At 47.9% G+C, this 8,000-nt stretch overlaps 1 pseudogene; it reads left to right on the top strand.

The window, feature by feature from the left end:
* Positions 1 to 1,413: 1,413 nt before the first annotated feature.
* On the top strand, positions 1,414 to 5,409 carry LOC131396760 (beclin-1-like; annotated as a pseudogene).
* The last annotated feature ends 2,591 nt before the right edge of the window (positions 5,410 to 8,000 follow it).

The following is an 8,000-nucleotide window of genomic DNA, read 5'->3' as shown; positions in this document are numbered from 1 at the left end:
GGGCTGTGACCCTGAGACATCTGGCACTTGGGGGGGAAGTGCTCATCAGTGGTGTTGGTGTGCCTGTCACATACTCACCTGTCACTCCCATCATCCCGCACCAGTGCACCCTCCTCCACGTCTGCTGTGCAGGTGTACCTGCCCGTGTGACACACACCTGCTCTGCCCACTGGTTACATGACTGTCCTACAAACTCTGTCTTACCTGCCTGAAGTTACTTGCCACACACCTGTCACAGGCATCTGGGTGACACAGCTGGCTCACTCACTTCTCTGTGACAGCGCCTGGGCCATCAGTGCCCCCATCCACTGTCAGCCTTGTGGATACTCAGGGTGGGGCTCAAGCCCAGGGGGAGGCATTTCACAGGCCTGGCGTTTACTCACCTGCCTTCGAACCCACGTTGTTTTGGAAACTTCCTTTTCCACTTGACCAATGGTGCTAGTTCCCTGGGCCCTCTGCCTGGCCGGCCTGGCGTTGCCACATTACTGAGCTGTATGGATCTCTGCCAGCGCCCCTCGTCCGTGCAGCCAGAGGTGGGGCTTTGAGTCTTGGCCTGTCCCCAGCCCACCCCTTCCCATTGCCCTGCCCAGCTCGGCTCAGCTCTCGCCTCCCACCCCCCAACAACTTGGTCAACTCTGACCCTGGGAGAGGGGCTCCCTCCGGGAGTGGAGGGAGTCCCCCTGGCAGAGAGATGTGTCTTCAGAGAGGCTGTGTCTGCGATGGAGGACATTAAACTGACCAGGCCTGTACCACGCAGACTGGGAGGCAGAGAGATGCTGACCCTGTCGTGTGTGGGGGTCAGGGGCCACCCATGTGGACGAGAAGCCAGAGTCCACAGGACACAGAAAAGACCACAGGAGCCCTGGGTAGGGATGAGGGACTCTCACTGCTGGGGGTCAGTGGGGAAAGAGTGCATTTAGCTGTGATCTGGACCCTCCCTCCCTCCCTTTCCTCTTTTCTTCCTCGTGTCTGTTCTTTAAAAAAAACCTTTTTAAAGAGTTTATTATACTTGGTCTGATTGGAAAGAAGAATTAACTCTGGCTTTTGGACTGAGCAACTGGGTGGACATACTGCCATTTCCCTGTGGGGGCAGAGGGGAGAGACACAGTGGAACAGGTTTGTGTGGGAGTGTAAATTGAAAATTCTGTCTTGCCATGTGGAGATGTCTGTCCTGTGGAGCGGGTGGTTAGATATGGGAGTCGAGCTCAGGGGATGAATAAGGGCCGGGGACGCACATTTTGGCGCCACCCATTTATAGAGGTATTTGAAGTCATGGATGAGATCACATGGAAAGAGGATGAAAGAGCAAAGAGGAGGGGCCCCAGCCAGAGCTCTGAGGGGCCGCGCATTTCCCCCTCGTAAGGGGGATGAGGCAGGGGCAGCAAGTGAGGGGGGCGGGGGGAGAGCGGGTAGTGAGTTAAGGTGGCATCAGAGAGGCCTTGATGAAAAAGGGCTGAGAGAGGACATGGGCTGCAGCAGGGGTTTTGGAAAGATGGAGATGACTGATGACCTTGAATAAGGCTGTTTCAGTGCAGCAGTGAGGGAAGAATAGACCAGAGCCCCTGGAGGTGAGGGAGGGAAGGAAGAGGAGGCATCAAGAGCAGCCAGCTCTCTCAGTATACCGGGGAGAGGTGCAGTAGCTGAGGGGGGCTTGGGTCAGGGGAGTTCTTTTAGGACACTGAGCCCTGTCTGAGGCGGTCTGCCCACATCTGTAAGAGCATGTACGCCCCGCATGGGCATTCCCGGGGTCGTCTTCCCCACCAGACCTCACTCCCCATGGGAGCAGGGTCTGTGATTGCAGTGGGCACAGCTGCGCTCAGCCCCTTGCCCAGCGTGTGGCTCTTAAGGTGCTGGTGAATGTTGGTTAAGTGAGTGGGTCAGTACGTGGAAGGCACTTAGAACACTGATGGGCGCATAACAAATGCACAGTAAAAGTCAGTTGTTGTTGGGCCGGCCTGGAATAGCTGAAGACCTGGTGACAGCAGTTGTGGAGGCCTTGCTCTGAGCCCACCTGAGAGCCACGGTAGACTGGACCAGGGTGGTGGCCCCAGGTCCCGAGGGATGGAGGGTTAAAGATGCCCAGCAGCACTGTGCAGGCCAGCTTCGTGTGCCAGCCCTGCAGCCGGCCGCTGAGACGGGACCGCGTCGCCATCCAGGAGCTCACAGCTCCGTTGCTTGCCCCAGCCTGGGAGAAACCAGGGGAGACCCCGCAGGAAGAGGCTAACTCAGGACAGGAGCCGTTTATTGAACCTCGCCAGGATGGCATCTCTTGCAGATTCATCCCGGCCAGGGTGACATCTACAGAAAGTGCCAACGGCTTCACTCTGATCAGGGAGGCATCCGACGGTGGCACCATGGAGAACATTAGCTGAAGACTGAAGGTCACTGGGGGCCTTTTTCACATCCTGTGGGGCAGACAGATGTGGATCACCACTGTGTGAGGAATGCACAGGTCCTCTTGTAGACCACGTCACTGAAATGAGTGTCAGAACTGCAAACGCCGTTTGGGGACCTTAGAGCAAATGAATGAGGGTGACAGGGAGCAGCTACTGGTGGAGCTAAGGGAGCTGGCGTTGGAGGAGGAGAGGCTGATCCAGGAGCTGGAAGATGTGGAAGAGAGCCCAGAGACAGTGGCAGAAAATCGTGAGAAGGTCTGGTCTGAGGCTGAGAGACTGGGTCTGGAGGAACCTCAGTGCCAGAGGGAATACAGTGAATTTAAATGACAATAGCTGGAACGGGATGAGGGGCTGAAGATGTAGGAAACCAGAGGCGTTATGCTCAGATGCAGCTGAAGAAAACCAGTGTCTTTAACGAGACCTTTCCCATCTGGGGCTGTGGACAGTTTGGCACAATCAGTAACTTCAGACCGGGTCACCTGCCCGGTGCTCCTGTGGAATGGACTGTGGTGAATGCTGCTCGGGACTGCTCCACACCCCAGCCAATACGATGGGTCTGAAGGTTCAGAGGTATTGTCTCGTTCCTGTGAAAACCATTCATATCTGGAGCCTCTGACTGACAAATTTAAGGAGCTGCCATTGTGCTGTTCTGGGGGTTGTGGTTTTTCTGGGACAACAGGTTTGACGGTGCGATGGTGGCTTTCCTGGGCTGTGTGCAGCAGTTCAAAGAAGAGATTGAGAAAGATGAAACATTTTTGTCTTCCTTACAGGATGGGTGTGGAGAAAGACAAGATTGAAGGCATAGGAGGCAGCGGTGGCTTCTGTTCCATCAAAACCCAGTTTACCCCTGAGCAACAGAGAACAAAAGCTCTGAAGGTCATGCTGAGGAGTCTTAGGTGCGGGCATCCTAACAGTTTCATAACAAATGCCTTAGTTTTTTCCTTAGAGAGATGCCTGCCTTAAAGGCTTTAAATTTTGTTGTATTTGCAAAAAAAAACCTGTTTTAAATTGAATTCAGGTAATATCAAACAGCACGTGTTTACAATACCAAAAAAGAAAAAAATCCACTAAAGTCACTTTATTTTAAAATATCATGTGATAGGGCCGGCCCCGTGGCTTAGCGGTTAAGTGCGCGCGCTCTGCTGCTGGCGGCCCGGGTTCGGATCCCGGGTGCACACCGACGCACCGCTTCTCCGGCCATGCTGAGGCCGCGTCCCACATACAGCAACTGGAAAGATGTGCAGCTATGACATACAACTATCTACTGGGGCTTTGGGGGAAAAATAAATAAATAAATAAAATCTTTAAAAAAAAAAAATAAAATAGCACATGATAGATAGTTTGTGGAGCTACAATGTGCCATGTATGGCTACTAGCCCTTGTCACAGTCGTGACTCTTACTTCCATACCTTCCTTTCTCTCTTTCCCTTCAAAACGACTCATTTGTTTGCTTTTTTTTTTTTTTTTAACTTAGTTGAATTGAAATCAATGTGTTTTCACTGGATTTCTCTCTCTTAACTTCCTGCACTTAGAATATGAAATAGAAATTTTGGTCTCCACTGAGGCGATGAGCTATGTGAGACACGCAGCTGGATAACGTGAGACGATGGCGCATAAGCTCTACCTTGTCACCATGGGATGTGATCAGAAGCTTGACATTCAGTACTTCTTGCTCAGTTCTGGTACTGAGCAATGCCCACTCTGCTCTGTGTTAGAGAGATGAGAGGGTGTTTGATACTGTTTGAGACATTATTAAGAGATTTAATTAATTGTAATAAAAGATTTGCTGCAGTCTGAAAAAAAGTGAATTAACTTATCACTTAGGTGAGTGAATAGACATTTCTGCAGTTTGTATGTGGGTCCCTGCATGGGGCAGTGACTGTCACTTCAGCAATAGTTTGTGTGACTCTGCATTCATGGGCACACCCTGTGTCAGTGAGACCTGCCGCTGTACAGCTGGGACCAACTACTGGGGGCACATATGACTCAGAGACGGAGCACGGTGTGTGAAGACCACCAGGCTCCTGCTTTCGTGGTCCCAGCCAGACATTAGTCTGGCTTTGAGGTCACAGCAGTGTCCCTGACTCAGGTCAGTCTTCTCCTGAGAAGGGGCCACTGAGCCAACTGGAGACCCTCTGCCTGTTGCCCCCAGGGCCACGTCCATGTTGGAGGTGGACGTTCACGGCCAGGGCCCTCTGACCAGCCCTCCCTGCAAGTCCCCACCCTGGGTCACATGCCGTTTTGCATCTCTTCCCCTTGTCCATGCACTGCAGGGGTTCATCTCACCCCTCAATGCTGCTCTGAACCTCCTTTACCTGGTCCTGATTGTCTCCCTTCCCCTCCCAGCTCAGGGCTGGAGCAAGACCCTACCCCATGTGTTCATCAAGAGGAAATGTGGGCTCACTTCCTGTTTCTCCTTCTCAAATATACACTCATTGGCCTGCAGCAGTCCTGGCCCCATCCTGGCTACTATCATAGGGAGGGTGGCTTGTAAGTATGCTCAAGCTTTCCCATCCTAAAAATGCTCCCTAGACCCAGCGCCCTGTCCCTTTCCCGTCCTGACCTTAGGGTTCAACTTGGAGTCATGACTTTTCTTTTTCAATTTTATATTGAGAAATATGTCATGTATACTGAGGATAGAAAACATGTATGCACAATTTAAAGAAAAGAAGAGCACATACCCGTGGATCTGCTTCCTGGCTTGAGAAATGGAACGTAACCAGTATCCCACATGTGCCCTGCTCCGAGCACATCCTCCTATAGTTACCCTCTCTGGGATACATGTGATGTTGAATCGTGTCGATCATGCCGTTACTTCTCTATATGGTTTTACTACCTATGTACGTATCCTTAAACAGTTTATTGTTTAGTATTGAATGCATTGCGATTTTATATTAATCAAATCATCCTACATGTTTTATTCTGTGTTTGCTTCTGCTCAACCTTGCATTTTAGAGATTCATCCATGTTTTTTTTGTTTTTTTTGCTGAGGAAGATGCGCCCTGAGCTAATATCTGTGCCAATCTTCCTTTTTTTTCTTTTTTTTGCTTAAGGAAGATTAGCCCTGAGCTAACATCTGTGCCAACCTTCCTTTAATTTATATGTGGGTCGCCACCATGGCATGGCTGATGAGGGGTGTAGGTCGTCCACCATCAGATACAAACCTGCAAACCTGGGCTGCCAAAACAGAGCACGCAAAACTTAACCACTACGTCCAGGGGCCAGCCCCTCATCCATGTTTATGTCTTGGTGTAGTCATTCATTTTGATTGTTGGGTAATATTCCATTGATGAATACAGCACAAACGATTTAACCATCATACTGTTGATGGCTATTTGGGTTGTTTCTAGTTCATAGCTTTTACAGAAAGCGTACCTATGCACATTCTTATACGATCTTATCTTGCTTCACATATTCAAGAATTACTCTAGAATATGTACCAATGAGTCATAGGGTATGTATAATATTTCACTTTTCTAGATATCATAAAATTGTTTTCCATGTAACAATTTACATCCAATTCAAATTCAAGATTATAGCATTTTTACTTACCTTCTATCTTTGTGTGTGTGTGAGGAAGATTGGCCACAAGCTAATATCTGTGCCCATCTTCCTCTATTTTGTATGTGGGATGCCGCCACAGCATGGCTTGATGAGCAGTGCGTAGGTCTGTGCCTGGGATCCGAACCTGTGAATCCCAGGCTGCTGAAGCGGAGCGTGGGAACTTAACTACTATGCCGCTGGGCTGGCCCCTGTGTCACATTGTTTTTTGTGTGTGTGTATGAGGAAGATCAGCCCTGAGCTAACATCCATGCCAGTCCTCCTCTTTTTTTGCTGAGGAAGAATAGCCCTGGGGTAACATCCGTGCCCATCTTCCTCCACTTTATATGGGACGCCGCCACAGCATGGCCTGACAAGCGGTGTGTCGGTGCACGGCCGGATCTGAACCTGGGCCGCCAGCAGCAGAGTGTGTGCACTTAACTGCTACGCTACAGAGACGGCCCCTATATCACATTTTTAAAAAAATTTTTTGTTTATTGCAGTAACATTGGTTTATAAGATTGTATAAATTTCAGGTGCACATCATTATACTTCTATTTTTGCATAGATTACATCATGTTCACCACCCAAATACTAATTACAACTGATCACCACACACATGTGCTGAATTATCCCTTTCGCCCTCCTCTATCCCCCCTTCCCCTCTGGTAACCACCAATCCAATCTCTGTCTCTATGTGTTTGTTTGTTGTTGTTATTATCTACTACTTAGTGAGGGAAATCATACGGTATTTGACCTTCTCCTTCTGACTTATGTCACTTTGCATAATACCCTCAATGTCCATCCATGTTGTCACAAATGGCTGGATTTCATCGTTTCTTATGGCTGAGTAGTATTCCATTGTGTGTATATACCACATCTTCTTTATCCATTCGTCCCTTGATGGGCACTTAGGTTCCTTCCAAGTCTTGGCTATTGTGAATAACGCTGCAGTGAACACAGGGGTGCATGTATCTTTATGCAGTGGTGTTTTCAAGTTCTTTGGATAAATACCCAGCAGTGGAATAGCTGGATCATATGGTAATTCTATCCTTAATTTTTTGAGGAATCTCCATACTGTTTTCCATAGTGGCTGCACCAGTTTGCACTCCCACCAGCGGTGTATGAGAGTTCCCTTCTCTCCACATCCTCTCCAACACATGTTGTTTCCTGTCTTGTTAATTATAGCCATTCTGACAGGTGTGAGGTGATATCTCATTGTAGTTTTGATTTGCATTTCCCTGATAGTTAATGATTTTGAACATCTTTTCATGTGCCTGTTGGCCATCTGTTTATCTTCGTTGGAGAAATGTCTGTTCAGGCCTTTTGCCCATTTTTTAATTGCGTTGTTAGTTTTTTTGTTGTTGAGATGCATGAGTTCTTTATATATTTTGGAGATTAAGCCCTTATCAGATGTATGGTGTGCAAATATCTTCTCCCAATTGTTAGGTTGTCTTTTCGTTTTGTTGATGGTTTCCTTTGCTGTGCAGAAGCTTTTTAGTTTGATGTAGTCCCATTTGTTTATTTTTTCTATTATTTCTCTTGCCCGGTCAGACATGGTGCTTGAAAATATGTTGCTAAGACCGATGTCAAAGAGTGTACTGCCTATGTTTTCTTCTAGAAGTTTCATAGTTTCAGGTCTTACATTCAAGTCTTTAATCCATTTTGAGTTAATTTTTTTGTATGGTGTAAGGTAAGGGTCTACTTTGATTCTTTTGCATGGGGCTGTCCAGGTTTCCCAACACCATTTGTTGAAGAGACTTTCTTTTCCCCATTGTATGTTCTTGGCTCCTTTGTCAAAGATTAGCTGTCCATAGATGTGTGGGTTTATTTCCGGGCTTTCGATTCTATTCCATTGATTTGTGTGTCTGTTTTTGTGCCAGTACCATGCTGTTTTGGTCACTACAGCTTTGTAGTATATTTTGAAATCAGGGAGTGTGATACCTCCAGCTTTGTTCTTTTTTCTCGGGATTCCTTTAGCTATTTGGGGTCTTTTGTTGTTCCATATAAATTTTAGGATTTTTTGTTCTATTTCTGTGAAAAATGTTGTTGGAACTTTGATAG

Source organism: Diceros bicornis, chromosome 34, assembly GCF_020826845.1.
Source record: "Diceros bicornis minor isolate mBicDic1 chromosome 34, mDicBic1.mat.cur, whole genome shotgun sequence".
Taxonomy (NCBI): domain Eukaryota; kingdom Metazoa; phylum Chordata; class Mammalia; order Perissodactyla; family Rhinocerotidae; genus Diceros; species Diceros bicornis.
The sequence above is the reverse complement of the archived record's forward strand: the minus strand, read 5'-3'. Positions and strand labels throughout refer to the sequence as shown.